Source organism: Leptonychotes weddellii, chromosome 12 (genome assembly GCF_054177405.1).
Source record: "Leptonychotes weddellii isolate Sample4059 chromosome 12, ASM5417740v2, whole genome shotgun sequence".
Classification (NCBI taxonomy): domain Eukaryota; kingdom Metazoa; phylum Chordata; class Mammalia; order Carnivora; family Phocidae; genus Leptonychotes; species Leptonychotes weddellii.
In genome coordinates, this window is record NC_138380.1 from 445088 (window position 1) to 460722 (window position 15635).

The window sequence follows — 15635 nt, forward strand, 5'->3', positions numbered from 1 at the left end:
AAAAAAATAAATTAAAAAAAAGTAAGATGAGGGCAAGAAATACATTTCTGTGCTATAAACATCAGATTTTTGTGTTACTATTCATTGTGTATCGCTCTAACCTCTAGAACAACCCTTTAAAATTTAGATTCTCAGTCTACATTTCTGAATGAGTTAATGACAGTTCTTCAGCCTAGACAGTGTCAGGGGGTGAACTTCCTGATTCAGTTGGAATAAAATGTAGATCATTCAGAAAATACAAATTCATATTTGCGAGCTTACCATAGTAGCAACTGTCAGTGAGCTGAATGCCATATATCATACTCTCATTTTCATTTAGAAACTGCTGTTTCAGTATCAGCTTCAGCTTTGCTGAAGAACAAATTCTAAAGCCATTTCAATGCCAAAGATCCTGCATAAATTTTTGTGTCCAGTAGTGGTGGACTGAGTCGTTTATTAACACCCTGAGAACACAAGAGAATCTGGAGAAAAAGTAGGAAATACAAGAAGGATCAGAGTGAAGAGTTGGGGTTGAGCCCCAAGAGAGGAAAGACCAGAGTGTCTGCTAGTCCTGGGGAGGGACTGCAGGGGGTCCCTGATGTGCCTCCGAGATGAGAGTTGGGATCCCAGTGGGCTGCACACTAGGAGAAATGGTTCAACAGAGACAGGACAGTCCTCCTCGTGGGGACAAAGACCCAGCTGTGAATCATCTTAGTTTCTGGCTGGACAAGGCTGTAAGGGGCCTTGGATCCTTAGCCACCAGGCAGAAGCAAGAGCCAGTTTTCTTTGGAAGAAGGTGGCATCATTAGAGTTTTAAGGTAGCCCCATGGTTTCTCACATTGATGCCCAGGACCAAACAAAATGACATTTTGAGGGAAATTCAGATACTTATCCTTTGTCCAGTTTCTTCATTTTCACTGTGAATAAGGAGTTCCGGTTTCTCACTGACCTATAAATTTAGGCAGGTAGGGAAACCTCTGGTCAGTATCATGGATTGAGTACCTACAGTGCATCAGACACTATACCGGACACTGGATATGCAAACATGAACAAGACAGCGTTGCTGCCTTCCAGAAACTTTCCGGCCTCCAAAACGTTCCTATGTTTCCTCCCTCCAGAACCTTCTCTGCCTCCAGAAAAATTTCTGTCTTCCCGCATCTCCCTGCCCTCCAGAACCTTCTTTGTCTTCCAGAACTTTCTCTGCCCTCCCACACCTTCCTGAACCTTCCTTGCCTCCAGAAGCCCAGCAGGACCTTTCTTGTGCATTCCCAGTGCTTATTCTACAATAACAATTTTAAAGTTAATTTACTTAACTCTAGAGAATATTCAATGCCACATACACTGTTCTTGGGTAACTTTTATCTGTGTGAGAACATTTTGGTGAGTAAATACTGTATTTTTTATTCCATGTACGTTTATTTTGTTGTGTTTTCTAATTCTTGCCAGGAAATGGAAGCTGCACCTAAGAAGTTGGCTTTTACTTTTTGGGACCCTTAAGAAATAGATGCTTTCCATTAGACGTGCTGACAGATATGGACCTTATTACAAAATAACAACATGTAAAAATAAAATAGTCACAAACAGAATAAAATGAAATGAAATAGGGAACTGATTAAAAATTGAAGACTCAGTGGGTGGAATGTCAGGTCCAGCTTGAAAACACAGCACACGAGATGCTTGGGAATGTGTTGGCTCCAGGGCAGTAGGCATCTTGGGAAAGGTCCTGTGTCCTGGCCTTCCTTCCCTCACCTCCTTCTTCTTTATAGTGCTTGTGACTTTGCTGTCTGGGTTCCGTGGGGGCTTTGCATGGGGTGGCTGCCATCCTAAAAAGATACAAAAACATCTTAGGTTCAGTGCTAGGAATTGTTTCCTCAGCCACAAACTACAGTTGACCTCAGTCTTCCAGTTTATAAAGTGTTTCATAGATCAGCATTGAAGGGCTAAAAGTACCTATCATCTTTAGGTACTTTGCCAGTTGGGGATGAGTTCAAGGGCCTGTGGGGTTATTATCTTTCTCTGCTCTGCATGGCTTGGTTTTGGAATTGATGACCTTCGGCTTCTTCTCTGGGCTATGTCCTGAATTAACAGCTAGAAAAAGCAGAAGGTGAAGTGTTCATGGAAAAAAATGAGAGTGAGGAGGAAGTGCTCTTGTCTAGATTTGGCAAGCTTGGCTATGGCAGGGGTGTGAGGGCTCAGCTGTTGTCCTGACTGCACGGAGCAACTTGAGACGCTGGCTGAGTCATGACCTCTCGGCCCAGGGTCCAGGCTGTGAGTGAGTGAGGGCAACACCTGAATGTGGGCTAGATTCGGGGCCCAGAGTCATGAGTTTCCTCCTTGGGGACTTCAGTTTGACTCAGAGACCCTGTGTTCATTGCTCCAGAGGTTCCCTGTGTTTCTGATATGTGGGTCCCAGTCTGGGGGCAGCACCCCTTCCATAAGACCTGGTGGAGGGGCATGAGTCCTGGGACCTGAAGTGGGTGAAGCCACAGGGTGAAGTGGGGGGAAAGGAGGGAAGAACAGGGACACCTGCCTTTTTTTTTTTTTTTTAATATTTTATTTATTTGAGAGCGAGCACACGCGCATGAGTGGGGGTGGGCGGCAGAGGGAGAAAGAGAAGCAGGCTCCCCGATGAGCAGAGAACCCAATGTGGGGCTCTATTCCAGGACGCTGGGATCATGACCTGAGCCGAAGGCAGACGCTTAACCGACTGAGCCACCCAGGCGCCCCCAGGGCCTCCCCGATGAGCAGAGAACCCAATGTGGGGCTCTATTCCAGGACGCTGGGATCATGACCTGAGCCGAAGGCAGACGCTTAACCGACTGAGCCACCCAGGTGCCCCCAGGGCCTCCTGCTTTATGATGAGTGAAGGCCCTGGAAATTGGGCTCATCATGCACTCTTTCGAACCCAAGGACAGGAGGGAAACATCACTCTGAGTCAGATCCTTCTCCATCTTTTGAAGCAGGGCTTTTCCCCACCGGTTTTGTCCCCGCCTTCCCCGTGTGCGGGCCTGGTGTTCAGCATTTTGTGACGGGGCAGAGGCATGAGGTGGCAGTAGAGGGGTGAGGAGTTAGACTGACAGTGTGTTCTCGTCGCTGGTACTTAGATGCTCAGGAAAAGGAGGAAGGAGCCTAGGGGGCAGTGGTGGTGGTTCTGGGGGCATAGGGTAGCTCTGCTCTTGGCGAGTGAGAAGCACAGCCCGTGCCCGGAGAGGTTTTGGGAAAGAGGAGGCACCCTGTCCTCTTGACTGCCTGTGGTGAGACCCTGGCTCTTCTAGCAGGGAGGTTGCCAGATGGGCTTGCATGAGCCTTTACTGTTCCTCCATCTCCTGGAAATTGATTGCACTTCTCCTTTTTATGGTGAACAGCCAGGCACCTTCTTTGTGGGAAGCGAGGTTGGATGGGTATGCACACAATTCTGTACCCCAGGCTTACCCAACTGCTCTGTGTCTGGCTCTCTGCCCCAGCTTGCAGTGATGAACATTGCATTAGGTCGTCGAGCAACAGGGAAGTGGAGCATAGTGTGTCTGGAGTTGTGCTGGGTTTTGTGGAGGCCCAAACTTGATTTCTTTCTAGGTTACTCAGCAATGATCTGGTTCTGGGTATTCAGTGCATACTCCCTTAGAAAGGCGGATTTGTAACCTGAAGGTCAGTGTAGTATCTTTGGGGTGTGCCTCCATGTGGATTATTTGCACTGCGCTGCCTGGAGGACCAAGCCTGGTCACCTGGTGAGGCTGGAGCAGACGTGGTGGCCCTGAAGCTGCACGATGGTGAGTGGCTCCTTCCCATCAGTTCAGATTTACTCACTTTTAGAGACTTTTTAAAATTCCGAGATTTTATTTATTTGTTAGTGATTGTTTTGTTTTTCTTTTTTAAAGACTTTATTTTTAAGTAGTCTCTACACCCAGTGTGGGGCTTGAACACAACTCCAAGGTCAGGAGTCGCACGCTCTACCGACTGGACTGGCCAGGTGGTAGGTGTGTGTTTTTAAGCATTTTAAATTGGAAACCTAAAGATTTGGCAACTTTCTAGAGGTTCCCTTAAGATTAAAAACAACCAAACAAATATGATTACTCGTCTATGAAATAAAAAAAATAGAAACCACTATTTTATGGAATATTTCTTTTTTTTTTTCAGTTTTATTGAGATGCAGTTAACATACAGTATTGTGTAAGTCTAAGGTATTGTACAGCATAATGATTTAGCATACATTGTGAAATGGTGATCATGTTAACGTCCATAATCTCATCAGATACAAAAAAAAAGGAAAAAGAAAAAAATGTTTTTTTTCCTTGTGTTGAGAACTTTTAGGATTTACTGTCTTAGCAACTTTTAAATATACCATGCAGCACGCCTGGGTGGCTCAGTCACTTAAGCAACTTCGTTTGGCTCAGGTCATGATCCCAGGGTCCTGGGATGGAGTCCTATGGCCAGCTCCCTGCTCAGCGGGAAGTCTGCTTCTCCCTCTGCCCCTCCCCTGGTTCATTCTCTCTCTTTCTCTCTCTCATAAATAAATAAAATCTTAAAAAAAAAAAAAGATCTCCCTCTCCCTCTCTGCCACCCCCCCGCCCTGTGCACACGCTCCCTCTCAAAAAAAAAAAAATATATATATATATACACACACACACTACACAGCAGTGTTAACTGTAGACATCATGTTGAAGGACTATTTGTATGAAGTGTGGTAGGTGAGTGGTATCTGCTCTAGGAACGTGTTTAGAGTATTTGTGGTAAATATCACAGTTTTGTGCAATATAAACCAGGTGTATGACTGACACCAGAATTTGAAGACCTTGTTTCCCTGCACATTTCCTTGGTGTGTTGGAAAAAGGAAACGCAGTCTAAAAGTTGTTGGTTTTTCTCCCAAACCAACACCCCAGAAGGAATCATTTAATGTTCCTACCTTTTCTGGGAGTAACAAAAAAAAGTAAGGGAGTTCCTTATATTATGAATGACCAAATTATCTACTTTCTCTGGACCTCATTTCCCCCCATCTATAAAAGAAGGAGGCTGAACTAAATATATTAATAGGTATACAGTTTATAAACACTAGTTTTTAATGAATGAGAGTCACCTTTTTTAAGGCTTGCCTTAGTAGCAATAATGGACCTAGCTAGTAGCATGCTGGTCATTTCTTCCTCCGGGACGACCAGCACCTCTGTCCTGCACGTCTGGGCTAGGGTGTGGTGCCTGTGTCCTGGGCCAGGACCCTTTCCAGAGTCTTTCTCTCCCCCAAGGGCACCCTGACATTTCCGTGCCCCTCACTGTTGGGCTGCTCTCAGCATGATGCCCTGCCTCTTGCCTCTGTCCTGGATGCAGCACTCCACCGCCTGCCTCTGTCCTGGAGGGCTGTGTCCCTGTCAGCTTCCAGCATCTCCCATTGGTTGATTAACGTAGAGGTTGGGTTGCCTGCTTTGAGGGGTGGGCCAGCTCACTCAGCACATGGCAGGAACTTGCGCACTTGTCAGATAATAAGGGAGCTTGCAGGTCTGGAAGGAGCCCGCTGAGTCTCAGCCTTGACATTTTACATCGCCATAATGAAAAGCCTTCCTAAAATAAATGCTGCCTCTGTAATGTCTAATATATTCTGTTTGGAGGGTGGGAAATGCAATCACAGGCACAGCCCGGTCGCAGCCAGCCTGTTTGTCATGGTGACAGGACGGCCTGTCGTGAGCTCAGGAATTTTCTGGCCTAGAAAAGATTGGAATAAACACCATAAATATCCAGGGAAGCACAGTGCAAGATGCATTTCCTTCATTCGGTTGGATGAAAGCCATTTAGCTTCCTTTAATTTTTTATCATTTCTGTGGTTTTAGCGTTTGCCATTGGACCTGCCGTGGGGACAGGACTGTAAGGTAACATGTGAAAACCAGGACAGCTCAACTGAGGAGGACAGGTGTGACACCTCCTGTGGGGGCTGTTCCCACCCTCCTCCCCCCAGATGAGATGATGAAGAAGATGAAAATCCTCTTTTTTGGAGATGCTTAAAGGAAGGAAACCTAGAAGCTCAGAAAGGACCCTAGTTTCAGCCATCCAGGGCTCCCTCGCTTTTAATGTTTGCACGCAGGGACGTCAGGTAGCTTGGAGTTACCTGTCTGTGCTGGACAGAGTGCAGGGAAGGTGGGTGGTGGGGGTCGCGCTGCTGGCCTAGAGAGGGGGCTGCAGTGACCCTCCGGCTGCTGTCTTCGAAGTGCTCAGGAGCTAAAAGGACCTTCTGATGTCTGTGGACAAAGCAAGTAATTGATCTCCAGTGCCATCAAAACCATTCATAGTCTCAGGGAGAGATTTTATAAGGGGTAGAGGGGGGAAATGGCTAAGACAAAGGAAATGACTTAGGACAAAACTGTGGTCAGTGAGTGGGTCCAGAGTCTGGTGACATGGGAAGTCCCTTAGCACCTCCATCCCTGCCGCAACCTCATGTGTGAGGGGGACAGCTGTCAGAGTGTTTTGGCTCATTTTGTGAAGAGCGACATGACAGAGGGGCCTCCTGGCCCTCCAGTACCCATGTGTCTGCCCCCAGTGGGTTCTACTTTGACCGTCGGCTGAGGCCGCATTCCTCACGGGAAGTTTGAGGTCACTTGGGGTCCTCACACACTGACATTCCAAGGCAAGCTGCACTTAGGTGATCATAGCCGCTTAGTGCTGGACCAGGTGGAGCCCGATGGCCTGTGGGTTGGGGCAGGGGCGGCTCTGTGTCCCCCTCAGGATGGGTCTTGGCCATCTACAACACTCCCCTTACATACGGCTTATTTGGAAGTTGCTTACTTGGCCCCGTTCTGACAGGCGGTGGCAGGTCACCACAAATATGCTCCATGAACGGCAGCTTAGCTGCAGGTAAGTTGGATCTGGATACTCAGACCCAAATGCAGCTGGGCTATCTTTTGTCCCGGGGGTCTCATGGCTTTATAAGGAGAGATCTCAGGCTTGTTTATCCTGTCCTTGCCCCTCTCCCCACAGTATGGTTTTCCAAGCCACCTCAGCATTTCTGGAGCTCTGTGTGACTTGTGCAAAGGCAGCTTAGAGGGCAGGGCCTGCACTGAGGGTCTGCCTACAGCTTCTCATGAATGCACATCCCATTAAGGAGCAAGCACGCACGCGAAGGGCTGCCTTGGGTCCCTGCATGTCCCATGGCCTTGTTCTTAAATTTGCACATACTTGTCTTTGCTCTAGCAAAGCCTTCATCCTCCTTCATGTTCCTGACTGATTTATGCCAGGGAGCCTTTCCTGGGCCTAAAAGACTCCTTCCTTGCTGGTTGAGCCAGGCACTCTTCTAAGACTTACCTGTCAGGCTCTTACCTGTGCTATAAACGAATGTGTGCCAGGTAAAGCCACAGCAAAATGGGTCTAAAGAGAGATGGGGACTCAGTGGGAGATGAGGGGATTGAGGCAGGTGCTCCCAGGGGTATTTGGGGACAGCTGGGATCAGGGCTGGGGGTAGGAGACTGGCAGGCACCCACCGCCTCCCTGCTGATGGGCCACCCTGGGGCTGAAGGCCGTTTGTGTTCATGTGTGGTCTCCAGGCCTCGTGGAGCCCTGGGGGGAGTGGCGAGGATGTGGGGTGGCCCCACTCTCATGCCCTCTTGGTGGGAATGGAGTCACTTCAACCTCTTACAGGGTGATTGGTCATATTCATCACAAAATACACTATACAAATACAAAATACTGTATGACCGGAAATTCCACTTCTAGGAATTTGCCCTACAACTTACTTACACACATGTGAAAATCTTTTTCACATGTGTTTGTGCCAGGATCTTCATTCTGCATTTTTTGTTGTTGTTATAATACTAGGAACAATTTAATGTTTTGTAACAAGAGACTGGTTAAGTGTAGTGTTCATACCGTAGAATGTTGCAGTTGTTAAAAAGAATGAGATGGAACAATCTCCAGAGATTTGGTTAATAATACTCACAGTGACAATTAACTCCCATCAGTAGCTTGCTCTGTGCCTGGCACTTCTCTGTGCCCTTTGTTCACTTTGTCTCATTTAACCCTCACAGTGCCCTCTGATGTAGGAACTACTATGGTGTGTGTTTCAGACACAGTCTGAACCTGAGCTCTTAAGCACCGTAATAAATATGCAGGTATAAACCCATTGGCAGGTTTTAAAAATATATACTGGATCCTGTAAATAAGTAAGGCCATTTATTTAAAAACAGGAATCTTACAAAGACCCCACCATCATTTCAATTAGGGGATAAGACAAAGGTGGGTGACATTGGGCCTACAGAGTCCCCCGTGGGGCTTTGGGACCCCCTCGTCTCCTGAAACCACGCCGCTCACCTGTCTCAGACCCTGGGGCTTGCAGAAGGGGTGTGGCCTGAGCCTACAAGGATGCCCGGATGTTGGAATCAGGAATGCACGTCCAGCGTTCCTACTCGAGCTGCCAGGAGCAGGTGGGTACTGTGTAATTAGCTCTGTTTGGGAGAAATATTTGTTGTAATCCAGTCGTATTTCCAGGGTTTTATAGCCCAGTTGTTCTCTCAGCTTGTTCCAGCTGGGTGTTGGCACTGCCTCCCCCAAACTTCAGATTATGAAACATCACGCTCAGTTTGCAAAATGCTGTATGAACAGACTTGTATTTTGTTGTGCTTTTGGTTCTTCTGATCCACCTTGTTTCCATCCCATTTTGGTCTTTCCTCTGTCAAACGTCAAGAAAAGGCCATTGGTGAATAGTTAATGCTGGATGATCAGTCGTAGAGATTCTGCTTTGTCCAAGAAGCCTTTTCCACCTCAGGGTCCTCCTCTCCCACCCCCAGGTCTTTAGCTGCGAGTTGCAGTCCTGCTTTGGTGGCAAGGACTTCACCTGTCAGGTCCCTCCGTGCCCGTGGGTGCCTTCTTTGTCTGCACAAATGCTCTCTGTGCCTGAGGGTTTGGCCATGGGGGACAGCTCCTCTGCAGCCAGGAAGACCACTCTTTTCCCTGGGAGCATTTGATGTGGAAAAGCCTGAGCTCCCAGCCTCTGCTGTCCACTGATGCTGGGAAGGATCAGGGAAACACTCGTTTTTGAAGGACCTGTACTCAGTATGAAGAAGGCTTTTTATGTCTTTGGCTTGGTATTTAGTTAATCCACTTCCGTCCGCATATGGGATTTTGAGCCTGGTTCCATTATGTTTTGGCATGGGCTCCCGGCAGTGTTTATCACATCATCGATCCTGAATTGCCTGCTGCGAGCCTTCCAGCTCCATGTAACCCGTGGGGTCGGTGGTACAACGGAAGATGCACTTCATGAATTATTAAGGCCAGTGGTAATTGAAGAGCTTCACTCTCATGGTATATTACTCAACACATTCTTCCTCGGGCCTCCAGAGCAAGTGTATAGGGTGTCTGTTTGAGGATCAGCGGTGCTGCTTTTAAGTGCTAAATGGACTATTAATAATCAGGAGCTTTAACGTATTGCTGATTTTATTTGTGGGAGACGGAGGGGGTGTCGTAATGCAGACAGGCCCTGGGTGTTACTGCACCCACTTGGATTTTGTTTGCCGCTGTCCTCGCTGTTGATTTCACGGTCCCTTCTCAAGCAAAGGGAAGGTGGTTGTAGGGCTATATGCCCGTCTCCCCAACTTGGAAGACTTGTACCGGGGGTCATGAAATCTCCGAAGACATGTGTCCGTTGGCCTGTTTGCTTATCCACTTGGCACCAGGGTGCGGGAGATCTGAGGTCGAGGGTCTTGCCCCTGTTGAAACGTATCCAAACAGTTTTTGGTCTGTGAGCTTCCTTCAGGCTCCTTTCTCGTGACCATGCTCCCCCACATGGTGGAGTTTCAGCCGGGCAGTGGCAGCAGGGACGCCGATGATTTCAGAAGAGTCTGTCTGCGCCTTGAGAGTGTCTTGTCTTGCATGGGGATTCTCCAACTGAGATGTGATTGAGTTGGAGGGCAAACATGTGAAAAAGCAGTTTCGGATTGAAGTTTGGACCTTCAAGTCTGCATTTCTGGGGACACACTTAGAAAGAGAGGTCCAAATCAATGTTAGAATCAATAAACTAAGCAATAAAACCCTTGTTACTTGGGGATCAGGAAAAAGTTTTGACTTGCTTTAAAAGATTTAGGAGGTTGCCCATAGTCCACAGAAACATACATTTCCCATGTTACAAAAGAAGGCTGTGTGGAGAATCCCCTCCCCAAATAGCTGCCAGGGACCAGTTTTCCAGGCAGGTCTTTTCTTTCTTAGGCCTGAGGCATTTGCTTTTCTATAGCAATAGGTGTTGCTGATTTATAATTTGGAAGATATTCTGAAATGTTAATCAGAATTGTTTAGGTTGTTACTTCTAGAACCATTCGAATATTCTGACTTCAAGGAACCACAGGAATAATTATGTATGCCCTGATCCCCTTAATCTTTCTGAATTTTTGAGATTTATTGACTTAGTCAAGTTTGTAAGGGTGGGGGAACTTAAAATTAGAACCTAGGGCTCCTGACTCCCAGGCCCAGCCATAAACAGAGCTTCTATTTATGGAATGCCTACTGTGTGCCAGGATCAGTGAGCCTTCTTGACATGGATGAACCAAACATCGAGTTAACTGATCAATACCCACTCACACCTGAAGGAACACAATGTGGGCAAGATTTCTCTTGTAATGCAGATTGAGTGACTGTGGTGATTGTCTGCCCCTTGGAAGGGTGCAAGAGTTAGGACAGCTGACTTCTCTTAAGGACATTTGGTGCAGCTTTCCATTCATTTTTGGGCAAACCGGATATTTTCAGCTCTGCCTTCAGGGATGACGCAGTTTGGGCCTGTCGATTTCTGTTCTCAAAGGATGATTGATGAATTCATGTAAAGAGCTCTGTTCTCTCTACTGCTGCATATGGTAGGTTTCCTCATATGAAAGCGAGGCAAGTGGGTGGTCATACCTGCATCAAAGGGTCTCTCTGAGGATTGGATGAAACGCTCCCTCCCAAGCATGCTGTGAACAAGGTCCGCCATTCTCATTTGTTAAGCTGAAGTTCTGCTCTTAGTTCGTTCACAATAAATACCAGTTCACTTTCATCTAACAATTAGAAAAAAAAAAAACACCTTTATTTTGTCCCCTGGCTAGGTCAAAACATTTACTTGTTACTCTGAGTGTTTCACACATCACCAGAACCACACAGTGTAAAACTCAACTTATACCCACTTCTGGGTATATGCCCTGAGAACTGAAAGCAGGATATTATACACCCATACTCACAACAGCATTATCCACAATATCTAAAGAGTGGATGCAACCCAAGTGTCCATTGATGGATGAATTGATAATTCTCTGCAAACAATGTGGTCAGTACAAACAATGAAATATTACTCAGCCTTACAGAGGAAGGAGATTCTCACATCTGCTACAACACAGATGAAACTTGAGGACATTATACTAAGTGAGATAAGCCAGCTCCAAAAGGACAAATATTATATGATTCCACTTATTATGAGGTCGCTGGGGTCGTCATATTCATAGAGACAGAAAGTAGAGGGTGGGCACTGGGGGCTAAGGGAGGGGGTTGGGGAGTTAGTGTTTAATGGGGACAGAGTTTCATGTTTGCAAGATGAAAAAGTTCTGGAGATCTGTTATACAACAATGTGCATATAGTTAACACTGCTGAACTAACTGTATACTTAAAAATGTTAAATTTTTATGTAAATTTTATGTTTTTTGCTCTTTAACACATTAACAAATTAAAATATGTAAGTGGAAAGAAAGCAGCAAGGAGAGTTTAGTTTTATAACGTATCCTCACTGCTTAGATGTCCTTGTAGAGTCCATCTTTACTTCCAGCCCTTGTGGAGTTCTGGGGATCTAGGATCATAGCAGGTTAGTTGGCCCATATTCATTCTCTGTTGATGTTCCTGAAGTGGGAGGAGAACATGGGGATGTGGGGTGATTGGAATCTGGTGTGGGTCGCAAGGGAGGTCTTGGTGGTGAGGGTCTGACAGAGCATGTCATGGAGGGCCAGGCATTCCCCCATGCTGGGCCACATTCCTAAAATGATTTCTAGTTAGGTGCTAGGTCAACAAGACTTTTCTCCTTTCTGTACAATGTATTGTGCAGTTGTTTGGTTTCCTTCATATGATAGAATAGTCATTATTTTCATTGGAAATGAATGTTCAATAAGAGAGAATTGGGTAAATAAATGGATATACCTACATAATGGAGTCGTCTTTGGCCATTTATTGGCCTGAATGGTGGGATTATGTAATTCTGAAGAGGGAAAAAACCAGGTCTCAAAAAAATACATCTGACCCAATTCTGGGCTAAAAAAATTATATACATTCATGGTGTTTTATATATCTGTATATGAGCAGGACTTGGGGGTGCATTTTGTTTTTTCTTTTTACTTCTCCTTATTTTAGTTATTTATTTATTAAAATTCTTTATTTATTTTAAGTAAACTCTACCCTCAATGTGGGGTTTGAACTCACGACCCTGAAATTGAGAGCTGCAATGTTCTACCAACTCAGCCAGCCAGGCGCCCCTGCTTCTTTATTTTAAGAAAACACTGTGTAATGAGAACAATAAAAATTAGTTTTTTACAAAATATTTTATTTATTTGAGAGAGAGACACAGCGAGAGAGGAAACATAAGCAGGGGGAGTGGGAGAGGGAGAAGCAGGCTTCCCGCTGAGCAGGAAGCCAGCCTCAGGACTCAATCCCAGGACCTTGGGATCATGACCTGAGCCTAAGGCACACACTTAACCGACTGTGCCACCTAGGCACCCCTAAAAATTAGTTTTTAATGTAGAATGTATAACTTTTCTTTTTAAATGGGTTAATGAAGAGCAAAGAAACTGTGTGAGAAAAATCTTCTCTCAGAACTAGACCTACTCTCATGGGTGGTTCTGGGGGAGCCAACCCCTCAACCCTCAGTGACCTCTGCCCTGCTGGACCTGAGGGTGGCATCAGGAGTCTGGGTTTGAGCTAACCTGGCCTTGGGACCCAGGCTGCTCTGATCTATTGACTGATCTCAGCATGAGGTTCCTCATGTGAATACAGAGTAAAGACAGTAAGGAAATCCTTATTTGTCATGAAGATTAATGAGCGATGCAGGAGAAGGTGTCCTCTTCCTCCTCCTGGGCCTGGTGTCTTTGATTATGCTCTGGTTGCTTCCTGCCCCTTGTCTGGGAGCCTTCTGCCTATGGAAGTTGAGACCCCTTCATAGGATTCCAGAATTGCCTTTTTCTTGTCTTGTACTGATGTGTTGAGAGGGTGGAGAACCCGCTCTGGACTGGCCTGAGGGAGGGGAAGGACCTGTTTCTCTCTGTGCAGGATTGTGGACAGGGCTCCTCCCCTTGCCTTCAGGGCCTTTTTCGGCAGCTGTGCTTTAACAGGCTCCCTTGGTTCAGACCCACCTACTTGTTTTTGGTGCCTGTAAACATCAGTGGAGATGGCCCTCTGGGCGCCCATGCTGAACCTTGTCTCTGGAACCCATTGGATGGCAGTTTGCTGCTCAGACACTCTCCAGGGCAGCACACTAAAGATAAAGGCTAAGGCTGGAAGGCTGTGTCCTTGGGCCTCAGCATTTACAGATGAGGGACCAGGCTGAATAGGGTACCTTGGTTAAAGGTGATCAAACATACCAGCTTTAAGTCCAAGAATGCAGCGTTAGCGGGGGACTGAAGGTGACCGTCCTGTAGGAGTTATTTCAGAGAGGGTTGGCCAGGTGGACCGTCGTGAGGCCGGGGTGGCGGTGGGGTGGGCGATTGGTGCCTCACCAAGAGAACACACTGATGAGGTTTTCATCCATAGAAAATGCGGGAAAAGCAACTCAGCCCTATTAGCTTCTTTTACGTGATTGGCCTGATGCTGAGGCTTGCTCAGGTCTTGGAATGCTAACACTGGTTCTGTAGGGGTGGATGGTCCAAAGTGCTCACTGATCAAGTAGCTTCCCACAGAGCCAGAACAGAGCATGTGGATGGAGAAGCAGGGCCAAGGATTCTGCTTTCCAGGGAAGGACCACAGTTTCATCCCATCATACGTTCTTTGGAAGAGAATAAAAACAAGGAAAAGAAAACTGGAATTATCTTTGAAACATCCATGTGAACTGCATTCTGGGCTGCATTCTGGGCTCGGCTGGACATTTGGACACCAAAGGCAGCAGATGTAGTCCCTACCCTCAAGAAGCCTGGTTTCCCTGACCTCGCTGGATTTTATTGTTCTGCATCTTGTCGGTCCTAAATTCACCCCTGCCAAATTCAGGGGTAACCTCTGTTCACCAGGCTTTCCTGTTATCTCCTGGTTTCAGTTGCTCTGGAATGAAGAGGTATTATATTGATTTATATCCACCCCCCATAGCTCTTTTTGTTCTACACAACTTTTTTTTTTTTTATAAATTTTTTTTTTAAGATTTTATTTATTTGAGAGAGAGAGAGAAAGTGAGAGCACGAGAGGGGGTAGGATCAGAGGGAGAAGCAGACTCCCTGCTGAGCAGAGAGCCCGATGTGGGACTAGCTCCTGGGACTCCGGGATCATGACCTGAGCCAAAGGCAGTCGCTTAACTGACTGAGCCACCCAGGTGCCCTGTTCTACTCAACTTTTATTGTTGAGGCAGATTCTGATTTTTGTGTCCTGAGGGCTCAGTGTGGGGGTGGGCAGAGTTCTCTGGCTGAATCTGACTTTTCTTACTCCGCAGCAGGATTGTGAATTATCTGGGATTTTATTTCCAGCTGGGAGAGGAGGTGTTTGTTAAACTGAGGGACGGACGGGCTTCATTTCAGGCTCAGAAAGAGCCCATATTAAGAGATGCTGTGTCAGGTTTTCATCAACAGTTCCCCAACAAGAACTGCATTCACTTGGAGTATTTGGTACAGTGGGGTCTGGCTGCAACACCGAAGGCCTTGGGGACATGGAGGGTTCCAGAGGAGGAAGACCTGTGAGTGGAAGGTGATCCTAGAATCACCTGGCTCTCAGCCCTCTCAGTGGAGCTGGCCTGTTGGAGCTCCTGGATTAAGGGCAGGCAGCGGAGGGAAATCCCAACCTTCAGCCTTTGTTCAAGGCTCACATCCCCTCTGGACCAGAGATGGAAGCACTTCAAGAGATTTAGGCTTTCAGTTTTGGCTTGAATCAGCCCCCCATGCCATCAGGCTAGAATTAAGAGAAAGGATTAAATCTCTCTCTTTTTAAAAGATTTAGTTATTTGAGAGAGAGAGAGAGAGAGAGAGAGAGTGTGTGCGCGCATGCACATGACTGGGAGGGGCAAAGGAAGAGAGAATCTGAAGCAGACCCCGTGCTGAGCGGATGCAGGACTCCATCTCATGAGCCTGAGATCGCTGGGACCTGAGTCCAAACCAAGTGTTGGGTGCTGAAACCGACTGTACCATCCAGGTGTCCCGAAAGGATTAAATCTCTTAAAACAAGCACAGAGTCAAACCAACCCAGCTACTTAGTTAAGGGTAAGTTGTAGAAATACACTTTAAAATCCACACAATAATAGTAACTAATGTTTATAGCAGTCTTAAAAACTATGGACATTTTCTTTTTTTATTTTCACAATAAATTAATTTGTACAGATGAGGAAACACAGCAGCAGAGTTGGGACCTGATCCGGGTCTGCCCATGGCCAAAGTCTGTGCTTATACTGCTTGCCTACCTCTCCTTGCTGTGTGGGCCTCCTCCCCTCCCCTCCCCTCCCCTCCCCTCCCCCATCTCCCTCTCCCTTAACCCTCCTCTCTCATTCTCCTTCTCCCCCGACA

General features: G+C 46.7%; 1 protein-coding gene across 1 annotated transcript in view; it reads left to right on the forward strand.

Annotated features, from left to right (window-relative positions):
- Nucleotides 1-15635, forward strand: part of PTPRN2 (protein tyrosine phosphatase receptor type N2) — a 715790-nt gene that overhangs the window by 610 nt on the left and 699545 nt on the right. The gene's annotated exons all lie outside the window — the stretch shown is intronic.